Here is a 22,657-nt window from a genome sequence, read left to right as displayed (position 1 = left end):
ACAGCCATTTTGTACTGGTAAGCTGTTATGGCCACCTCAAAGGAGAATATATTGTGCTGTGTGGCAGTGTCCTAAAAACTGTTTCTTCGTGCCGTGGGAGTCACAGCCTCTACCAAAGCTCTGCTGGGACACTATGATTCCACATCTGTTAGTACGCTGAGCTGTTTCTGTAATGACATTATCCTCTTCCAATATCCTTCTAACAGCAGGATCTATTTCAAAGCCACAGCAGGGGACCCCACAGCATCTCTGGGCTGTGGGATCCCCTGTTCCAGTGCTGCACGACTCCTGGGGTAGACAGACAGGTAGAAGGAGGGTCCTTCTGTCTGGTAAGAATTTCCTTTACTGCAGCTTGTGCCCGTTGCTTCTTTTCCTTTCACTGTGCATCTCTGCAGAACCTGGATCTGTTTTCTCTGTCAGCCCCCTTCCTTTCCATTTGGTAGAGAACTGCAACTAGATCTCCCACAAACCTTCTCTAATTCAGGATGAACAAGCCCAGCACCCTCAGCATCTCATGCTGCATCATGTATTTGAGCCCCAGCCCTTTTCATTGTTCTTCATTGGACTCACTACAGTTAGTTCATACCTCTCTTGCATGGGGAGGCCCAAAACCAGGCACAGCACTCCAGGAGTGACTAAGTAGAAGGGCATGATCATTTCCTCTGAGATGCTGGCTAGGCTTTTGGTAACACATTTCAATGTTCAGCTGGCTTTCCTCACTGCAACTGCTAACTCACATTCAGCTTGGTGTCCAGCAGGAATAACAGACTTTTCCCTGCAGAGCTGCTCGCCAGTCAGTGCACAGCCTGTCAGGCACATGGGGACATTCCATCCTAGAGCTTCACATTTGTCTTTGTTGAACTTAATGAGGTTGTGGTTTAAGCAATCCATCAACTCATGAAAGTCTAAATTACATTCATGGTTCAGTAAGTTCCTAGGCTTAATACAGCAAGAACTAGATGAAGTGTCATACCCACCATCATTAAACATGTTAGACTAGATGTACTCTTCTATGATGTCTGTGAAAAGAAAGTGAGTAGGTGCATCAAGTCCATATTAAAATATTGCCCAATTGTCCTCAGCAACATACAGTCTATATTATTCTCCACTGCTGTACAAACACTGACAGAAATTGTTCCTGTACAAACCAGTCATTCAGATTTAAATCTTATACAGCTGATGTCTGTTATACTCCAATGTCGAAAGTTGTCTGCTGATGAGAAGTGCACAACCAGTCAAGTTTTGCTCCTACCAGTTGTATCAAAAATAAAAATTTGATCATGAGATCACACCAACCTTTTTGTGCCAGCTGCCAACCTTGAATGATCTTTCCTAATCAAGGCAGAAAACCTTAAGAGCAAAGATTTATAAGAAGAACTCTGTTACGAAGTTTTACTCCACAAAAGCCTGGAGCTCTTCCCACCTGGAAGGGAACTATACAAGTGCATGTTTGCAGACTCATAGCTTCAATCTGAGCACTATCATTATGGAGATGGATTTATTACTTGGGGTGGGGGGAAAATCCATTTCAGATATATTATCTGTTATCTGAGTATCTATTCCTCAGCTTTTTGCTATTTTGATAATAGTCTGCTAATGCAACGTGGGTTTTTTTATGTCGGCTTCCAAAGTTGTTCAAAAACTATCATTTAATGCACAGGTATGTTCATGGCCTTGTACACAAAGTAACATACTCCACTGAGAGGACTTCTGATTTATCTGGTAAATGAACTGTGGTAATCCTGGAAGTTGTGCATCAAGACTGAAGTGAAGATGATCCAATAAATCACAGATATTTAAAGTTTATTTTAAATAGAATAGCTTTAGGAGAAGATAGGTTCACCTTTCAATCTGGCATACCTTATGTCAATATGAACTGTATTTTACAGTAATTGAGCCTGTCTACATTGACACTTTTAGACCAGTCTCCCAAACTTAGTAGGAGGATACATGAAGTTATCAAGAATCAAGAGACACCAAACACTTATAGCCAAGATCCAACAATTTTTCATATCTGTGAGATGAGAATGACTCCCCAGGAGCACTGATACTCCTACACAGGATGCAAGAGGCTTCTGAAAGATGCTGAACAGCATCTGAACAAAATCAGCCTTAGAAACTCATTAGCTCACTTCCTGGTGGCTCTCATGTCAGCATGTCTACAAACAGGTCATAAACCATGGCCTCTGAGCAGGACCTGTGCTAAAAATGTCCAGGAACTGTATTTTATTCAAGTGCCACCTGATTTCTCTCTGACCACATGGCTGCCCTTGTCTCTCTAGCAGCCATCACTGCCACCACCATAAATCTCTGATATGGCAAGTTTCCACATTTTCCACAGAGGAGAGAAAACCTAAAAATTTCCCTTCTGAGGGAAAAATCTCAACGTTTATTAACATAGAAGAATCCTTACACAATTCATCCTTGAATGTATGCATAAGAAATAAGATTTGGTCGATCCCAGTGCTCATATTGCTCCTGATGTGTGTAGTGGGGTGTTTGTATGTGTCCCTTAGACGAGTGGCTAGTGACCATGAAAAGAAACATCACAGAGCCTGCATTTTGATCTGTATTTAAGAAATTCAGCAAAGTGTTTTCCTGCTGGATGGCCACATTTTAAGCCTGCTGTGAGTTTGTAGAAGTGCTTGCTCTGATCATGTTTTTGAAAGTGAGGGAGACACATATGGGGCTAAATCCCTGCCTGCCTATTTCACTTGCATGTTCCTGGCTTTACTCAGTGGGAGAACATAGAACTAGGAGGGGGAGAGGAGGAGATAGAACTCACCTATTTGGAAACCAGAACTTCTTTCTGATGAATTACATAGATTTCCTGCATCATTTTCAAAAAGTACTTACAAGGAGTGAGTGGGAGTTGCATTTCTCAACCTGAAAGGACCTAAGGCTTTGGGAAGACCTTGTCCCAGAGCAGAAAGACAAGATGAAATCCCCATAGAGACAGACAGGCATTGATTTAAAAGGTGCAGGAATGATTCCTGAAGCACAGGGATATCACTTGGGTAATTTAATTTTTGTGTGGTACTAGGCTTATTTTTTCATCTAAAGGATTCTTTAAGAGGAGAGGGGTTAAAAAAAGAAAAGAAAAGAAAAGAAATCCACATTTTATTTTAAAATTGTCCAAGTGGGATTTGAAAAAGTTAAACAAAAAAAAAAACCAACAAAAAAAACAACCAACCAACCAACCAACCAAACAAAAACCCCAAAAAAAACCCAACAAAATGAGCAAACACAAAACTTTCGGGGGGGGGGGGAGGGAATTGGGGAGGGGGGACAGGACGGACAGACCATAAACAAAGAAAAAAACCCAGCCAAAAAGAAAAAAAAAAAAATTGGCACTTCTGCATGGAAAAAGAAAACAACGAATACAACCCTACCATCAGTAAATTCTGAAATTCAGCTAGAATTTCTGGAGCAAGTGTATCTCTTCCGTATCTGCAGTAAGCCACAGTGCTGGAACTAAGGAGATTTGTCTGCACGTTCAGGCAGGTGCCTGAACCACAGGGATGAAAAAGCGCTTCAACACGGAGCACTTCTAATACTCGGCTGATCCCTCAGAAACCTGAAGATAAGCAGCAGCCAAGTCAGAGCAGTCCCAGGAGGGGTTTGAAGTGATTAAACAGGAGCACGGACAGCTAGGGAGAAAAGAGAATGAAAAGGACGGCTGGTGAGCCCCTGGGCAGATCGGTTTTCCTGGGAAGGTGCTGGAGAGCCCTGGCAGAGCGCAGTGCCTGTCCTGGCCTCGGGGTGGCACAGCCGGTACGGGAACCCCGGCTCTCGGGTGAAGTTCAGCTTTGATTTTTTCCCGTTTCAGTTCTTTAGGACTCTTCAGTTTTAACTCCGTTGTGCTGCCTCTCGTAAAGAAGGGTGTTGCATATGGCAGAGGTGCTTTTTCATTCGGAGATGGCGCTCCACCTGGAGAGTCTAAGACAAAAAATGGGTTCACAGAGCCCAGTTTCCTCTCCTCTTCCAGCACCAGTGAAGAACTGCATTAGACCATACTCCGATTTAAAGCCTGTGCCTCTCCTGCTCTCACTTGTTCAACCATCAGGCTGCCTCACAACTGTACACTGAAAACACTCAAAAGCTGTTTAAATTGTGGTCTAGAAGTACCTTTAGGCTCTGTTTAGACTGTTATCAGCTCTGGGTGACTACCGTCTGCTGAAGACACAGAGGTAGATGCCATTGGTACCTAACTCTTTGGTAATCACAGTTACCACACCATCACTCAGTGCACCACAGTGGTTTGATTCAAATTAAGCTTTTTCAAATGAAGCAAGTAATCAGGGTTGTACCTTTCCTTCCTGTAAGGGCACACCTTACAGGGCAGATCACAACATTATCAAGGGAGAGGCCTAAGCAAGAAGGAGAGGTTATACAATAAAATCGTTTAGTACTTCTGTGGGAATTAAGATGAAGTAGGACTTCTGAAGGTCCTTTCCGTCCTGTGAGAGCACACTCTATGGGGCAGATCACAGCACAGTCGAGGGAGAGGCCTAAGCAAGAAGCAGTGGTTATATAATAAAATCACTTAGTACTTCTGTGGGAATTAAGATGAGGAAGGACTTCTGAAGGTCACCTAGGCCAGTTCCTTGGGCCGTAGCTTCAAATTTGGATCAGCCTGCTCAAAACTTACCTAGTTTTGAAACTCTCCAGCGATGGAGATTTTGCTGCCTCTCGGAACTTTGCCAGCATTGAACCACACTCATGGTGAAAATGTTTTTCTTCACATCAGAGAAGATACAGGAGTCATCATCACAAACCCGAAATTGCAGGCTTAAAACTTTTTACTTCTCTTAGACTAGAGCTACACTCAGCTGCATACCTGGACAGAAATCTAAAATTAATAATATCTTCACTAGTTTCAAATCTACATTAAGACCCTCTCCTGCTGCAAATGTCTAAAACGCACAGGCTTCTGCCTGAAGATAGCACGCTAGGGTTTGTAAATAAAAATTAAACCCCAAAATAAACAAAATTTCCTGATCACAATCCATAAAAGAGAAAGTGAATATCCACATGTAGTTTCCTTTGCTGACTACCTCTTAACATCCCATTCAGACTAAATAAAATCCCATCAGCTGTTCTTGGCCCTTAAGATAAACATGCTGCATTACTTATACTGTAATTTTATAGTCTCCAGTGAGAATATTATCAGAACTGATACATTTTTGTTTAAACTCCATATAACGCTGGCAATACTCTCAGGATAAAAGACTTTGCACATTTATAAGCAGGGAGTGTAAGTATTTACACTGTAAAGCTAGACTGCACGAAACTAGCAGTTTCCTTGTTGAGCCTTCACAACTAGAAAGATAGATGTTCCTCTAGCAAGACGAGAGGAAAATGCATCTGTAATTTCAGCAGAGTGTGAAGACAGCAACAAAGTCCCCCAGTCAGGTCTGCCTGATAGTATGTTAAATAACCCTGAGGTGGATGGTCAGTCACCAAGGTGAATTGGGAGGTAGGGGAAATGGTGACAAGTTCCTGGCCAGTGCACCAGGTGTGTCTCCTCTGTGACTACCCCACCTCCCCAGGTGCCCTTGCACAATAGGTATGAAGCTCTGCAAATGGAACCAAATGATGACTAGGAGATGGTTCACCTAGATAAGGGGTGTTGCTGAGGCTATGTTCACCCTGCATAGAAAACGCTTCGATAAAGATGAAAAGATGGGTTATTGTCATGGGATACTCTCTCCTGAAGGGAACAAAAGGCCTAATATGCATTTCTTAAGGAACTCTGCCTCCTAGCTGGGGACCAGGTTGTTAAAGATGTGAAGAAAACTCTTCCTACCCTGGTACAGCCCTCAGATTATTACCCATTATTGATTTTTCAGGTAGGCAGTGATGAAGTTGCTACAAGAAGTCTGAGGACAATCAATAGAGACTTCAGGTCCTTGGGGTCAGGAGTACAAGCAGTATTCTCTACCCTTCCAGTTGAAGGGAATGATGAGGGAAGAAACAGGAAGACTCAGCAGATCAATACCTGGCTCTGAGACTGGTGTCACTGGCAGAATTTGGGGGGGGTTTTGACCATGGGTCAGTTTACACAACAGCAGGCCTGCTGGCAACAGAGAGAGTACAGCTGTCTTACAGGGGGAAAAGGATCTTTGCACTGGAGTTAGCAGGGCTCATTGAAAGAGCTTTGAATTAGACTTGAAGGAGGAAAGAGATAAAACCAGCTCACTAGAAATAAGTCTAGGGGCGGCATGCCAATGTTTGAGGAATGATGCGCTAGCGAGGCCCTTTGATCTACCATCTCAGTGGAGGGAGGGGGTGGAGATCCATGCAGCAGCAAAGATGCAAGGGTTATTGATGTGCTAGAAACCATGGAAGCACATGAGAATGGTTGCATAGACTTAGTGGTGGACTTGGCAGAGCTAGGTTAACAGCTGGACTCCATGATCTTATATTTTTCCAACCTAACCAATTCTGTGATTCTATAACACTTCTAGCCTAAGCATATTCACCAGCCATTTCTGTGTGCTGGTAGCACCAAAAGGTATATCAATATCACTTGTCTTAGTCCCATAAGCCTGCAGAGTAGCTGCCTTACTCATTTTAAACGTGATTTTTAAAGATACTTTTACTCTATCCTAAAGCCATGACTTACTTGTACACTGGAAATATATCTGCACACTTCATCCTGATTGCTGACCTGTAAAGGCACCACAGACGCCTGATGCACACACATCTCTAACCTACTATGTCTATTCCCTATCTGTGTGCATTGGTGCACAGGCACTTCAGAGGGGCACCTCAGCATGCCATTTCCCCAAAAAGGGTTTTTTTCCCTTACCCTCTGCTTCAATAGTGCCTGTGGAAACTTCCTTGTTTACATGCAAGTGTTGGAGGTGACCTCACTTAAACCTTGATCTGTGGATTTTGTGTTCCATTTTGCACATATCACCCCAGCCCCTTTGCTCATCAGCCCTGATGATGAGCACTCTCTCATGGGGCTGCTGTTAACTATCCCTCCCACATAATTCCTAATTTAAGACTTTCTTTCCAAGTCAGCCAGTGCCTTTGTCCTGCTTAGTGAGTTGGATCCTGTCTTTCCCAAGTAAATGTTGATCCCCAAACAGGGTCTTGTGGTCCAAACTAAAACCCTGTCACTGACACCAGCCCTGCAACCAGTTGTTGACACACCGTACCCCCATGCTCCTTATTATCTCTCTTTCTCTCTCTCACCCTTTCTGATGCTGCACAACCTGCTTATTTCCTCCTATCTCACTTGGTGACTCAGCTCCTCAACAACAGCAACACCTCCTGCAGTACAGAAGGCCATCTCTTCCAGCCTCAGAGAAGCTGCAGGCAATCCCTGCAGCCTGGGACTCGCAGGGCTGGGTTCACCATCCAAACCTCCACCTAGGCAGAGGCCTCTGCCCTGACAGGAGCAGCTGCTCCATCCCCTGCGAGGGAAAGTGCCCTGTGGCACATCACCGCCATACCTGAAAGTGTTAAAGCTGATCTGAACTCAGATGGCTTCTTCTTGGCATCTTTCTGAGCATCTTGTCTGTTGGCTGTGCTCTAAACCTGGCTTTCATATAGGTCTCTCCCTCCCACCAGCGGAAAGTGTGCTCGACCCTCCCTCATAAGGGTAGGGCATAAGGGCAGGGCTACAACAAAACTTCAAGCAACCTTGTGTCAAGGACAGCTGACCAAGCTGTCATTAGAAGCTGCTAGAACGTCTAACCAAACAGGTTTTCATTATGGGCCTGCAGAATAGTTTGATGCAATGAAATTTGTATTTTCTGCTGTTCCACTAACACGTATCATCAGCCAAAGATATTGTGGATCATAGATAAAATGTGCAACCTGAGAACTGCCTTTTGAAGGTTTTTTTATTTGTATTGTTTCATATGGCTGATAATATCAACTTTAAAGCTGTCAAGAACACAAGGGAACCATTCAAGGAAGAAAAAGACAAATATCCAGGTTACTCAAGAGTTTAGGCAGTGCAAAACTGCCATAGATGCAAAGCAGCAAGGCCTCTGTTATCTGAATGTTTCCTTAAGTCTTGCAAATATTTATGAGTTTTGCTTTGTGTTCACTCCACCTGCACTAGGCCAACCTGTTTGAACTGTTGCCTGGCATTCTGTGTCGCTTTTGGCAACTTGTGAACTCCACCAGATAGCTGACAAGAGTCCCCACTCTGACACGTCACTCTATACCTACTTGTGATACCTGTTAGTGCTAAGGAATGGTTTTACCTTATTTTTCCATGGGACCTTTCACCACTGAGAGCTGGCTTGAGGATGTTCACTCAGCTGTGCAGCATCCATCCGAGAGGACACAGCTCTTCACCATCTCCCTCCAGTGGCAATGTTAGCTGACCCTGCAGCAAGGAGGAGCGGGTGGCAGCGGTACCAATAATGGAAGTTGTGTCAATAATGGAAGAAATAAGGGAGAGCTTTTTAAAGGATATGCTAAGTGAAGTCTCTAGGGAGTAGATTTCTTCTCAGTGGTTTGTCACAACCCAAAATCCTCCAGCTGGGAAATGTTGCTGTTTTGTGCAGAATTTTTCATTTTGAAATTAAACATTTCAGTGACATCTGAAATGTCTGAATCCTGAGATCTGAATCTGAATCCTGAGCTTTACCCAGCTCTGAAGTGCCTCACATGCTCAAACACAGCACAATTTTCAGTACCATGAAGAACTGATCCAAAACCTCCTAGGAGTCCTGCTGTGAAGAGTTGCCAGTAAGCGACCAGGAAACCATCTGCCCTTCCCCTTGAGGTAGGCCATAAAGTTTGCCCTACAACCATGGGCTGCAGGAGCCAGAGAACCCCAAGCCTTGGGACTGGGTGGAATCAAGGCCAACTTCTGCTCCTGTTTTTGCAGAAGTTTTCTGAAAGCAGTATGCCATAAGGTGCTGTATTTTCAAAGCCATTATTTTCCTGTGAAAGCATGGTTCCTTGGAAAATACTAAGGCAGCTTTGTTGCTATTTCTTCTACAAAGGTCAACCTTCTACCCCTCAAGAAACTCTAGCTACACTGGCACAGGACTGACTGACAGGAATGCTGCAGGCTCAAGTGTTTACATAGGTAAAAACTAATATTGCAAAAATCAATAATTCCTTCTATGGTTTCTCAGCCCTATCGACAATCAATTGTAATGTCCTTGCCTGTTGAGTCAATAGGCATTTCATTCAACCTAGCAGAAACAAAGTCTCCTTATATTCCAAAACTATCACAGGTAGATTTGTACATTCCCTCACCTTCCTGCCCCCATAACCTTATTTTCAAAGCTGATGACCACCCAATGTTCCCACTTCAAATGAAGCCAAACTTTGTCCTGCCCTTTTTCTTCTTTAAGCACTTAATGTACCTTTTCAGCTTTTTTACAGACAATGTCTTGGATAAAACTTTGTTTCTTTAGGTGAAGAGGACAAAGGGATCTGGTTGCTTTGAGCTTCGGTTTTTTTCTTATTGCCAAAAAAACCTGGAGTTGAAAGCAGAAACTGTCACTTCTAGAAGGACTGCTTATTTGGCTATGATAATGAAGAGCCACAACATTAGTTCATTAAACAGGCTTCTGTAGAAAGATGTGGAAATCGATAGAAAAATTGTGTGAACTGAAGGACTAGAATTATAGAAATGAGATTAAATAAATTAGATATAAGAGCACATATTTAGAGATCAGTAAGAATTTATCCTCTCTACTATGTGTTCATGGACAGGAAAAGAATGAAGATGAAGACTCTGCATACTACTTGATTACAGGATGATTACAAGATATCAATAGGACAAGACTAATGAAAGCAGTTAAGAAAGTCTGAGAATGCATCAAGAAAGGTATTTCCAGCAATTAGTAAAATGCAAGTTACTTTGCACTAGGTATTGATGAGTGTTCCTTTGCAGCAGTGCGTATATCAATCTAAACCCAGTGTTTGAAGAGGATACATTATAACTGCAACAGATGCAAACACAAGTAGGATGGATGATCCAGGAAGGAGATCATATGAAAAGAAACTTTAAAAAATACGTACTTTATTTACCCTAAAAAAATGACGTTGAAAATGGGATATGATTGCTTCTTTATTTTCCCAGGAGAGAAAATAGAAAGGAGGAGGAACTTCTAAGCTAAAAGACAATGTTGGCAGAAGAACATATGGTCTGTTTATTTATACTCCCCAAAGAAGGATGCAGGCTGAAAATTTGGGAGAAGTTTCTAACAATCAGAACTAAGAAGTTCTGGAACAGACTTCCAGGAGTGGGGGTCAGAGGAGCTATTTTTGATACAGAGCTTGTCTGGTTCTTCAGTTGCAGGATTTAAAAGGCCTGTTGCAATACTGGGAATACAGACACGATGATTAAAGGAGCTAAACAAAGGTAAGCCAGGCCCTTTACCAGAACTGCTACATTTTTACTGAAAACATACTAGGAAGCAAGTGAAGTCTTTATTCAATCTAAATGTAGATTAACATAGTTCTCCTTAATACACAAATATTTAGTTTGTGTGTGAATTTAGTTAGCATTCTCATAGTATAGCACTTTGAACGTGAAAAGCAAGAAATTTTGTACACTACCACCGGTCTCAATTGACTAAGAATGTGTACACATTATGTAAACACATAGTAGGACCTGCAAATAGACACATCCCAGGTCAGCATAATATTGATATTATATTACCTGTACAAGTGTGTTGAGTGTGGAATATCAGAGAGGCAGCACAAATATAATACGATATTATTCCCAGAAGCAGGTTTTCTGTGGACTTGAACAATTATTTCTTTGAGAACACGAAGGTTACTCTTCACATCAAGTTAAATAACCCAAAGGACTGAGAAGTAACAACATTCCAGAAGTTAGAGGAGTTCCTGAGAAGGAACTAAAACCCTGCTTATTGTAGAGAGGCTGCCAAGGCTTGTCCAGTCGTCAGGCTATTAACCCCCCTGTCATCCATGTGAGCACCGATGATACTGCTAAGGGTACCTGAAGCATACCAAGTGTGACCACCTGGCTTAGAGGGCAGTGATCAAGGGCATTGGGGCCCAGGTATTGTCTCCCTTGGTCCTGCCAGTGAGATGGAAGGGCTTGAGGGGGAATAAATGGATCCTACAGGTCAACAACTGTTTGAACGGCTAGTGTTGGCAACAAGGATTTGACTTCTATGGCCATGGGATGCTCTCTTGAAGACTGATAATAGCTTGGAAAGGACAAGATCCGTGTGACCAAGTGGGGAAAAATATCTTTTCTAACAGACTGTCCAACCTGATAAGAAGAGCTTTAAAGTAAGAATGATGAAGGAGGGAGAGAGTGGCCAGCAATCAAGTGAAGTGGTGGATGGGGTTAGCAAGCAGAGTCTGGGATGTGAACAGAAGGGATCTTATAACCAACAAAACAGGGCTGAAGTGGGGTGACCTCAGGCATATGCAGATAGATAAGGAAATGCTTATGGAACAGCATTATGCGGACAGCTCCCATACCTTTTCTGGGAAACCAGCATACCGGCGTACCTCTCTGATGTGCCAGTACACCAATGAACACACCACAAGGGACAGAAGGAGGAATTAGAAGTCTGTGTACAGTTACTGGGCTATAGTCTTATTGGTATCACAGAGACATGGGACAGCTCACACAACTGAAATGCTGCAAAAGAAGAACCCAGGCTCTTTTGGAAGGACAGGCTGGGAACATGAGGAGGTGCCTTTTATGTGAGAACACCATGGGGGTGCATGGAGCTCATCCTTCCTCTCTACTCATCACTGGTGTAGGGATCCTGACCAGGAAAGCTCTGAACATGGAGGAGTTAGTGATCCACATATCCGTTAACCTGAGCAGACACAGGTCTATGCTGTGCTGTGCTCCACATGCAGGCTGCACACTCCTTCAGGCCATGTCATGGTGCACAAACCCCTTGGCCTCACAATGAGCTCAGCCAGCTCAGGCAGAGGAGCCTGCAGGCAGCTTCCACTTGGCACTGGTGATTATACCACCTGCCTGGCCTTGCCGTTATCTACAAGTGCAACAAGAAGATCTTGTGCAAACATCCCTTTTGTTTGATCATGGAAATGCTGAATAGAATTGTCTTCTTTTAAGAAAATTCTATAGTAAGTCTAATGACCAAAATGGGGTAACCCTTTCTATGGACGGATACCCATTTGATGCTACATAACTTGTGGTTCCCAGCATCTGAAGGGACTTAAGATTACCTATAATTTCTTTATAGCAATAGCTCTAATAAATAGCGTTTAAAATTATACTTAACAAAGTCTAAGTGCCTTTCTTACTGGGATCACAAAGAAAAAGCACCTCCTGTTGCAGAACAACTGGTGAAGACATATCTGCAGTGCTGTGCTCTGGCTCCCCTGTACAAGAGAGGAATAGACTTAATGGAGAAAGTAGAACACAAGGTCGTGAAGATGGTTAAGGGACAGCCCAGCCTGAGGTGTCTGATCACTGTGTAAAAATAACTGTTGGGAGGACATCAAGAAGATGGACCCAGACTCTTCTTAGTGATGGCATGTGAGGACAAGAGGCAACAGGATCAAATTCTATCTGAAGGTAAGAAAAAACTTCTTTACTATGAGGGTGGACAACCACTGAGACAGGTTGCCCCAAGAGTTTGTGGAGTCTCCATCACTAGAAATACTCAAAACTCAACTGAACACAGTCCTGGACAACCTGATGTAGATGAAGCTGCTTTGAGGAGGATTGAACTGGTCAATCTCCAAAGTTACTTTCAATCCCAGCTGTTCTGTGATTCTTTGAATTCCCTGCTGGTGATGTGGCAGCACAAAGCAGTGCAAGATAGAGAAGAGCGGGATCCTATCAAGGGCACAGAACTGGGGAGGAATAGAGCTGGTCTCAGACACACTGTGCCATGAAATGTCTGCCAGTGAGTTCAGGTGGCTCTGGGGACACAACCTGAAAAAGGATGGAAAGGCCAAACAGTCTCAATGTTTCCTTTCATAATAGGCTGCTCTTTAGATGCCCCTTAGTGTATCACAAGAGCGGGATGGTTTGAACAGTCAGGGTACTGAGGCTTTAGAAAGCTGCTGGGGATACTGACACAGAACAATGCAGGAACAAGCCATGGTCCATTGCATGGTGAGAGCAACATCAAAGCTCTTACAGAGATCAAGAACAACAAAAGAAACAATGTGCTTTCTGAATCAGCAGGTACCCTAGTGCAGCATGAAGGATAACTTGGGAAAGTCTGGGTAGGCAAGTCAGAGGCCAAGCGATGAAAGGAGCAGTTGCTGAAGCAAACTGATAAAATAAATAGCTACAAGAAGGTATTTAAAGCTCTGAAAGGATTTAAGGATTAAATGGCTGCACTTTTAATGAAAGTGAGTAAATCTCATTAAACCCAGCAGCTCTGCTATAGAACAGGGAATATCAAATGCTGTACTTAACCTCCTGGCAAGGTGAAACATGCCCTGGATTCCAGTGATTAAGAGCTGTATTTTAACTAGAAATTAGAGTTTGAAAGTTTTACCTTTGCTTCCTGGAATAATTGCAACAGGCCTCGCTAAAGAGCTGTTATTTCTTCAGCTATATGAACTGAATGGTTTAATTGCATTAGGAAAAATTCTATGAATCATGAGAGCAACTGCTCAAAGGCCCAACAAATGTCCGGCAAGTGTTACAAGCCAAAGGTGTGTAAAGTCACAAAAATACCTCCACTTCTTCCTCTCAAGAGCTACACACCCATACTTCATACACAGTGAAGAGGTGTCACTGCCTCTTTTCCACGCCATGAAAGGCACAATGAGTCAGCAGCTTTGTGGTCTGCAAACTAACCATGGTTGGCACACTGGACGAAGATGAAGGGTTGTGACATTACACCACTGACAGTGATAGCTTGAGATCCCTGCATTGGTCAAAGCCCCAGCTTAGTCTGTCTTCCCATCTACAGTGCAATAAAGCAGCCTCTTTCTTCACCACAGGTGTCAATTTCCACGTTGGGATCTTACGAGTCAAACCAGAATAAAATCAGAAGACCCACCAAAGGCAGACCATGGAAAGGGGATTTCATTACAACACTCTAGTGCTTACAGTAACTGAGAACTATGGAGAGGGAACAAAAAGTTGAGCAGCTGAGGGTTAAGCCTTGAGTTTCAAAAACCACAAGTCAGACCCCACAAAAAGGTAAACCTGGAGATCAGTTTAGGCAATTCAAGAGTTTTTCAAGGTCTTATGTATTTGAACTCATTTTCCTTCTGGTTTAAAGGTGTATCTGCACTCATTTTCCTTGTGGAACTAAAGCTGTAAACCTTTAATTCACATTAGCATCATCCTCTCCAGCATTTCACCTCACTTCTTTACTTGAACAAAAGTTTATAATTTTATTGCAAGGTCTGGTATCACCCAAAGAGCTGGGAAAAACTATTACATGATTCCTAGTAAAATCAAGAGAGCTGGTCCCTAATGTCTCTGGGTAGACAGAACTGAAAAGTCTGTTTAGAAATATTTTAATTTTTGTTCAATTAAAGCCAAATTGCTGAAATATAAATGTAGGTTTGAAAAGAGCTCTCTGAAAGTGGAAGCGTTGGACACAAATTTGCATAGGAAATTAAAAAAATACTTTGCAAAAAAAGAAAGATAATACATCAAAGGTATAGAAATTTGTTTGGAGTCATTTCTTCAGGAAACAAGACTAACAGATGCACATTAGTGCACATTCCGTATGCACATTAGTGCAGGCATCTACATGCTCCATCATTCTTTCCAATTGCTTCTGGACCCATGGACATCTCCAGCTTAGTCTGATACATGTCTAAAGGTTTCCATTGTAATTAAGTTCATGCATCCTTCCTGTAAATCATCAGGAAGGGCTTTGTCAGACACTCACTGAGAAAACAGACTTTATAATCAGTAAACATTAAAAAAACCCAAACAGTTTCTGTTTCTTTCCTTAAGTTTGTGCCTTTAAACACTGTGGTTACTGTTGGGAAATGTGTTTAAATTGTCCTGAGCCAGAGTCGTAACTATAATTAACATTACAAGTCACTGTTAAAATGCATTAAAAAGCACACAAATATGTTCTTTTACATACAAAACCCTAACTTGAAAGAAACAAGCAACAATTCATCAAATCATCAGTTTGCAGAATCAACTTTCATATTTAACACTTCCATTATTAACGTGCCATTTAATTGTCCTATTCCTTAACTAACTAGGTAGAGTACATGTAGAGTATCCCCACCTTGGGATATATTCTTATAATGTATTCTGTTAGGTCTATATAACTTTCTTTGTACTTACATCACAGTATCATTTATACTCGTGCTCACTCTATTGCTCCAGCAAGTCAAAAGAATTTTCCTTCACAAAATAGGATCACTGGAAGGTGACAAAAATGTTATTGTCTAATATCATCCTAGTTAGAATGAATGAGCATGACAGAATTTTCATTACCTTCTTACCTGAGTAGCCAGAAAAACACATGCGTTGTGTGTCATTGGAATTTCATACCATCACATCCTAGATGAATAAAAATTCTCAGTTTTCAAACTAAATAAAACTCATCACAGCCCTCCAAGCCCTAGTTTCCCACTTTTAGATAGCTACATTTTTATAGATATTTTTCATATTTTTATGTAATTTCCCACTTTTATATAATAGCAACTGAAAATAAAGCTCACATCATCTTCAGCAACTTCAGCAGCTTTTTACAGTTCTCACAGAATGACTTCTTTTTTAATGTAGGGAGAGCTATGGGAATAATTACACGGAATTATGTGGAAAAGAGAATGGGGTAAAGAACTGAAGGATTTAGAGATGGATACAGTTCACTTGATGAAATTAATCTTAAAAGTATTTCTCTAGACATTGGTTGATGAAACCAGTAGCTAAAATATTTAACAATTAGATCAGTGCTGCTATGGAAATTGATGTGATTAATGATAAAAAAACTTCCTTAGGAATGATTTTTTGCTAAAAACTCAAAAGTTATACTTTTGTCTGTATAGCAGCACAAGATATGCAGTCATACATATGGATGAATCTTACCCTAGGCAGCAGAACTGGAATTCTAGCAAGAATTCAAAAGGGATGAATGATAATAAATACCTAGAAAATAGAGGTGTCATAAAAATTATATTCTGCATTTACTGTACCACACTTAAGCAAGTTTTGATTGTTTTCCCCAAGATAATATTCTATTTTCCAACCTAGCTGATTCTACAATTCTACAGTTTTGCACTTGAGTGGGTTGGAAAAACTTTGTCAAAGGTGTTGATTTTAGATTTTAGGTTTTATTAAAATAAAAACTTCTGATCTGAAAGTATATTGAAATAAGAGGACTTCTTGCAGCCAACCATTTTTGTCTTCTTTTTTTAAGAGAAAAAGAGAATTCCAATGAATTGAAAATGCCAGATTTGATATATTGGAACAAAACGTTTCATCTTATTTTGAAGTTTTTAATAGTTTTATTTTGGTTTACATTAGATTTAAAGTGAAGCATTTTGAATGAATGACACAATCTTCTTCAATTATTTTTTTTTTCCAGAAAATCTTTAAATGCCAAGCTTGCAACAATTCTTTATATCATTTTTGCCTTCTAATTCCCCTCTCATGTTGGAAAAAACCCTAAAGTTTCTTGAAGTGAAGAATAACTATTTTCTGCCCACCACCAGTTTTGTCTAAGGCAGTGTCTAGCCTAATCAAAAGCAGCCTAGATATGTCACAGAGGACAGCTGGTCTTTTCCATTTTGTCCACTACATCTCTCTGACAATATTTTTTATTTTCACTGTTGATGAATATTATTTTCTGTTTTTCTAACTTTTTTCCTCCCTCAGTATTCTTTCTAATGGTTTCTAAAACAAATGGTGTTAACCAGAATTTAATCAAAAGCATAAAAACAGAAAGGACCCTCAACTGAAAGCAGACCATGACCAAATAATAAAGTCACACAACTAAAACATGAAGAACCTGAAAAAGATTAGCATGGATATGGATTTCAATCTGTTTCAGCGTACTGGTGTATAAATAAATAAAAAGTGGTCTAAATTAAAAATACAGAAGTGTCAAAATAAAAATAAGCAAAGTTATTTCCGTTAATGTTAGCATGCAGAAACATTGGCTTCCTATGGATTTAAATTTAACAGTAGGCTGACCCCTTAACACTGAAGAGGTATAAACCAGACTGAAGTTTTCCTTGTGGCAAGGTAACTTGCACATGTCCTCTCCTTTGTGTTGCTTCTGGTAAGTGAAACCTTCATTTGAGGCACAGCTCTCCCTTGCTCTCTATCTGACTGCTTTCATAGAGCTTGAAGGCTTTCCACTGCAATACCTCTGTTCCTCTAGGTTAGATCAGCTGTAAGGCCACATACAGCCTGACTTCAGGAAACAAGGAAAATTTCATGGACTGACTGAAAATTTGTTCTCCTCCTGCAGGTATATTTTCTTTTTAAATAAACAATCATTTTACTTCTTTAAAAATAACTTGTCTATTGCCAAAGGGGGAAGGGACATTAAATAATTGCTGTCCCTTAAAAAAGTAGTACCAGCAGCTCTCAAAATGAAGTTACCACAAAATCAAGGGTCAGCATGGGTTAAACAGGCTTCTACTAACAAATTCTGCCTTTTCCATGGCAACCCTTCTGTAGTTCTGCTTGCAGCTCCATCTTGCCTCACTCACTTTTGTGCTCAGTGAAGTCTCATAACCCAAGACTGTCACCAGATGGGGCCAATCCCCATGCCTAATGGCAGCCACTGCTCAGTTTCATTTAAGAGATGCTTTGACACCAATTCCTGTCTGTCAGCTAAATTCCCTCCCCCTTCCATTCTCTCCAGTTTTGCTCATTCCTTCAGTTGCAGATCATCCTTTCCTGACACACTCACCTTGAGCAGCAGCACAGTTAACAGCATACACCCTTAAAAACTGATGTTTCTCAGTGAAACGTGCAATAATCATCTTCACAGTATCATAGTGGGGTCTGCACAAATGCAGTCTGCCATATTTGCACCAGCAAGATGCTGTGAAGGATTCTTCCCTTACAGTGAGAAATATTGACTTATGTTTCTGATATGTTTAAAACTCTGGACAATTTGACACTGTCCTTGAAATACTGCTCATTACAGCATCATGCTTTGGGAAACAGCCTATTTTTGGAGGCTTCAAGCAGTTGGCCGCTTTTACAGTTTATAGAAGGAAGCGGAAAAACAATATGAGAAAGAAAATTCTTATGCCCATTTGTTCATCTTGTTTCAAACAGAAGGGTGGAAGTATTTCTCTATAAAGGATCAAATGACAAAAGAATAGAAGGTGGAGGCTGGTTTGTGCCCTGCGCCTTAGAGCACTATCAACTGCCCTGGTTGGAGTACTAAGTAAAAGAACTGGTAGGACATCGTCTGCTGGGGCCTTGAGGGTGGGATGGCTGGGGACAGTGGAAGGCAAAGGCAAGTTATGAATGTGGACTGGCTTCTTTGCCTTTATGAACATATACATGCCACTGAGTAGCCAAAGAAACCACTTCCAAGATGCTTCACCCCTGCACAATACCTTCTTTCTTTATGAAATGTTAAGCTTGACTCCCTTCAGTTCACCTTACACACCCTTTTGGTAAGGTACTGAGCTCTTGGGACTTGCAGATGAATTGGAAAAAAGCATGACAATCACACTGCAGGATCTCAGTATTTCAGAGCTGGGATAATGAATGGGAAGCTGCTGAGTAGCACATCCGCTTCTACCATTCCCCACATTCAAGAGTGCATGCTATGAGCCTGCAAGGCGTAAAACATAGCAAACTAAGCATGTTCTTCTCTGTAAGTCCATTAATAGATCAAAGTGTCCAACTTTCAGAATAATTTCAGTTCAATATCTTCCCAATCACTGTGTGAGGGAAGGAAGAAACTGTGGCCATTTAGTTACCTCCCAGATTCTCTTGGATGTTTGCAGTCCTCCACCAGAGCAAATAAAATTCATATTGATGAATTTTATAATCTCACTGCAACCTACTTGTCTGACGAATACAGCAGGGCTAGGCCAAGCCAATCCTCCCTCAGAAAGTCTGCCAATTTGCAGTCTCTGAATCATGGCTGCTAACAACTGTATATTGCTTATCCAAAATCACTACTCTGATTTTCTTATGTGGATGGATCTATATTCAAAGCAAATAGCTTGATTTGGTGACTCATTTTCTTTAGTTAATCATGTATTTTCATATTTATCAGACAATCACCAACTTCCTACATGAACATAGACTTATTTGAATTTCAAGCACTGGGGGACTGCCAAATTATAAAAGTAATAGTTTGTCTTTTGTCTAATATTACCAGGCAAATAATGATAATGAACATTCTTATTGCCTTCACTTCCTTGAACTTCTACCAGTAGAAGCAGCTGCCAGCACAAGGTAAATGAACTAGGGCAAATCTTGTTTCTTTCTTCTACAGAGCCTTGCCTTCTTCTGCACTCCTTCCATAGGCTTTAAAGGCCACTCAACAAGCACTAGTGAAAATAATTATAAAGTTTCAGGAATCAATACTTCCATTCCAAAACATACTATTGTTTTAGAAGAACAATGTTAAATTAAGGCTATTAAATATTCACTTACACACACAAGCAGTACCCATCGCTCACACAGTTTTAAGGCAGATTTAAGGTACATAAGGAAGTACTTTGAAGTGAGGTATACTGTAAAATAGCAAGTAACAGCATATTTACCCCATGTGAAACAGAAGGCAACTGAGCCCTCACAATACAAGCTATCTCACAGTGTAGTGCAAGATCACACAACCAGGCAGCTACCCCAGAATTCACATACTGAAATTTCCTCCCTTTGTTTATCCCACAACAGTAAGTGTACATGCCACCATCATCTTGTTCTCAGGGCTTTTTCTTTGCAAGCCCAAAGGCATACTTTTAACTGGGGGGTGTTAACCACAGATATTTAATAAACAGTGACTACCTGAGGTTTAATCTGTTCTGTAGGTTTTTCTAAAAGGAACTCACACCTTCAGGAAGAAAAATCAACCCTCATGATGCTTTTCTAAGTTATAACCAGAAGATTTTTTTCCCCTAAAGAGCAACAAGCCCTGTCACAGTGTGACACAGGTAACAAACTGTGAATCTAATTAAGTGTGTAATTATACAGCAGATTGCAGCACAGTATGCTATTAGTTAAATCAACTGATTTGTATGCCAGAAGCATGGCAGTCTGAGAACCATGAACAATGGCACTCAAGGCAGACTGAGTTGAACACGTAAGTGACCATTTCCAGTGGGGGTGAAGAATAAGCCAGGCTCAGTTCATACAGGCTAATGGCACCTGCATGCATCCAACAAAAAAAAGATGGCAGGCACACAGAAATTCAAAGTCTAAAGGAGATGCAGAAGCAAACCCTGTAGTGTGGCAGCTATCACAGTTCCCTTGCATCGTAAGTTCGCCCATATCTGTCTCAGGTTTTTTTGGATGTGACTGTCAATGTAGAGCTCTAACACTTTCCTTGAAATATGGTGAATTGACAATACCTTTTCAAAGTTGTTTGTGTAAAAGACAAATATTTTCCCTTTAACAAACTCCTCTTCCCAAAAAATAAATAGTTTTGGGATGTGTGTCATCTAACCACACAGTTCTAGATTTGAGTACTCACACTTGCATACATAACATTTACAGTGAGAATTTCTGTCCAATTATCCACACAAAACTGACCTACATTTGCAAATCTCCTTTGAACTACTGCAACAGATATACATATGGCATTAGAAGCAAACAACCACCATGATACTGAATTCAGGGCTTTGTGCATCCACCACAGTAGGGCACAAGTAAGTGTAGTTTTGCTTCAAAGCTGCTGCCATTATCATTGTTGTTTCAGGCACTTCGCAACAGATGGCACATTTTGAGGAATTTTGCAGGCAAACATACATTATAAGGTACCATTTTGCTTTTTCTGGGAGGAGATTTTGGGAGGACTAAGGACTGCAAGTAAATTCACAGTGAACAGATGGAAAAACATGCTCTGAAGTAACAGCAACTCTCCCAAAAATTAGAAAAAAAAGCCAGTTTGACATCTAATCTGAGGTTACAAACACGACTGATAACTACCATATCTGAGTAGACAGAATTTACCAGGGTTGAGGGAATACAAAACAATTGCTGAATTCACATTTGCTACAGGGAGTTGAGCTGAATACTGAAGTGCTGCTAGTGCACGGTTTCAAGCACAAAGCTTTAAGCAAAGCCCCAGTGCCATACTTCCCAGGCATGAGGGACAGGGTATGACCCTGCTCTACCCTTGGTAGATGGATCCTCTATCTCATTGGTAGTCTTCAGGCTTGCATGGTGTACTGAGGGCTTCTGGGTGGCTGACTGTGAGCAGCTCTATCCTTTAGTATCCACTGATTCAGTTGCCCACTGATCCTGACTGGATTGTTCTCAATGCAAGCAGAGTGCTATACCCCACTGATAACACATACGCTTAATCATAGTATCATAGAATGGTTTGGATCGGAAGGGACCTTAAAGCTCACCTAGTTCCAACCCCCTGCCATGGGCAGGGACACCTTCCACTAGACCAGGTTGCCCCAGGTGCTGTCCAACCTGGCCTTGAACACTGCCAGGAATGGGGCAGCCACAGCTTCCCTGGGCAACCTGTGCCAGGGCCTCACCACCCTCACAGGGAAGAACTTCTTCCCAATAGCTAATGTTTCAAAAGAGGTAGTTTCACAAAGAAGGAGGAAAATGAGTAGGTAAATCTAAATTTACCACTGGAGTTTAGAGAAGTCAGTCAAATAAAAAATGTGAATGAAAGCAGTGGGGGTTTTAATTATCTTATTATTGATTATCACAGTTCACCACACATTCAATCTTTCACCAAGGGATTTAGTTCTGACCAAACTAAATCCCCTGGTGACAGAGTAAGTGATTCTATCTGTTCTCTGAATTAGTTTCCCCTTAAAGAGATTGACAATTTATAGTCCCTTAAATAGTTCCTGTCTCCAGACTGGCTCTTCTCCCCATTCCTCCAGACACTAAAGAAGAAGTCCTTTTTTCCTCTTCTAATTCCTCCTCCCGAGATGGATTCCTGTTGCACATGCAGTAAAGCCAAGCTTGCTTGAGCACAAAACCAAGGAGGAAAGCATTACTGTTCTGCAGAGGCCACTACGGCTAACCTGCACGGTAGTAGGTACCTTGATCCTTTTGTTTCTATTTGCTCTGAGTTAAGCTGTCCCACTCCTTTGCAGCCACACACCCACTAAAACTCCTGTCTATTATGTTATTTTTACTACCTGTCTTCAGCACTCTCATGTCATTTTGCAGGAGCTGAGGTGATTTTCTGTATTTCTGAAAGTTCGGCCAATTACTGGTTTTCAGGGCAAGAATAGATCCCACTCTATGCTATGCCACAGTCATAGCTGCCTTCTTGTTACACACCATGGCAGTAGAGTTCTAGATCCACTTCTTCGTTGCTGAGGAATCACACATCAATTGCTTCATCATCCAGTGAACTTTCAAGTTTAAAAATATTACTAGTGAGAGTAATGTATTACTACTGTAGCACCAAAACCATGGAGTTGTTATTTATGCCTCATTATGCATTACCACAAAATTGAAGTCCTTCTCTCATGGCTACTATCTTTCCTCATTACAAAAATTGGCCAAAAAGTCACATTTGTGAAGGAAGTTCAGGAAATTAAAAAGACTTATACTTGAGATAAATCAAAATATTTGAAGCATTTT

This window comes from Strigops habroptila, chromosome 3 (genome assembly GCF_004027225.2).
Source record: "Strigops habroptila isolate Jane chromosome 3, bStrHab1.2.pri, whole genome shotgun sequence".
Lineage (NCBI taxonomy): Eukaryota > Metazoa > Chordata > Aves > Psittaciformes > Psittacidae > Strigops > Strigops habroptila.
The sequence above is the reverse complement of the archived record's forward strand: the minus strand, read 5'-3'. Positions refer to the sequence as shown.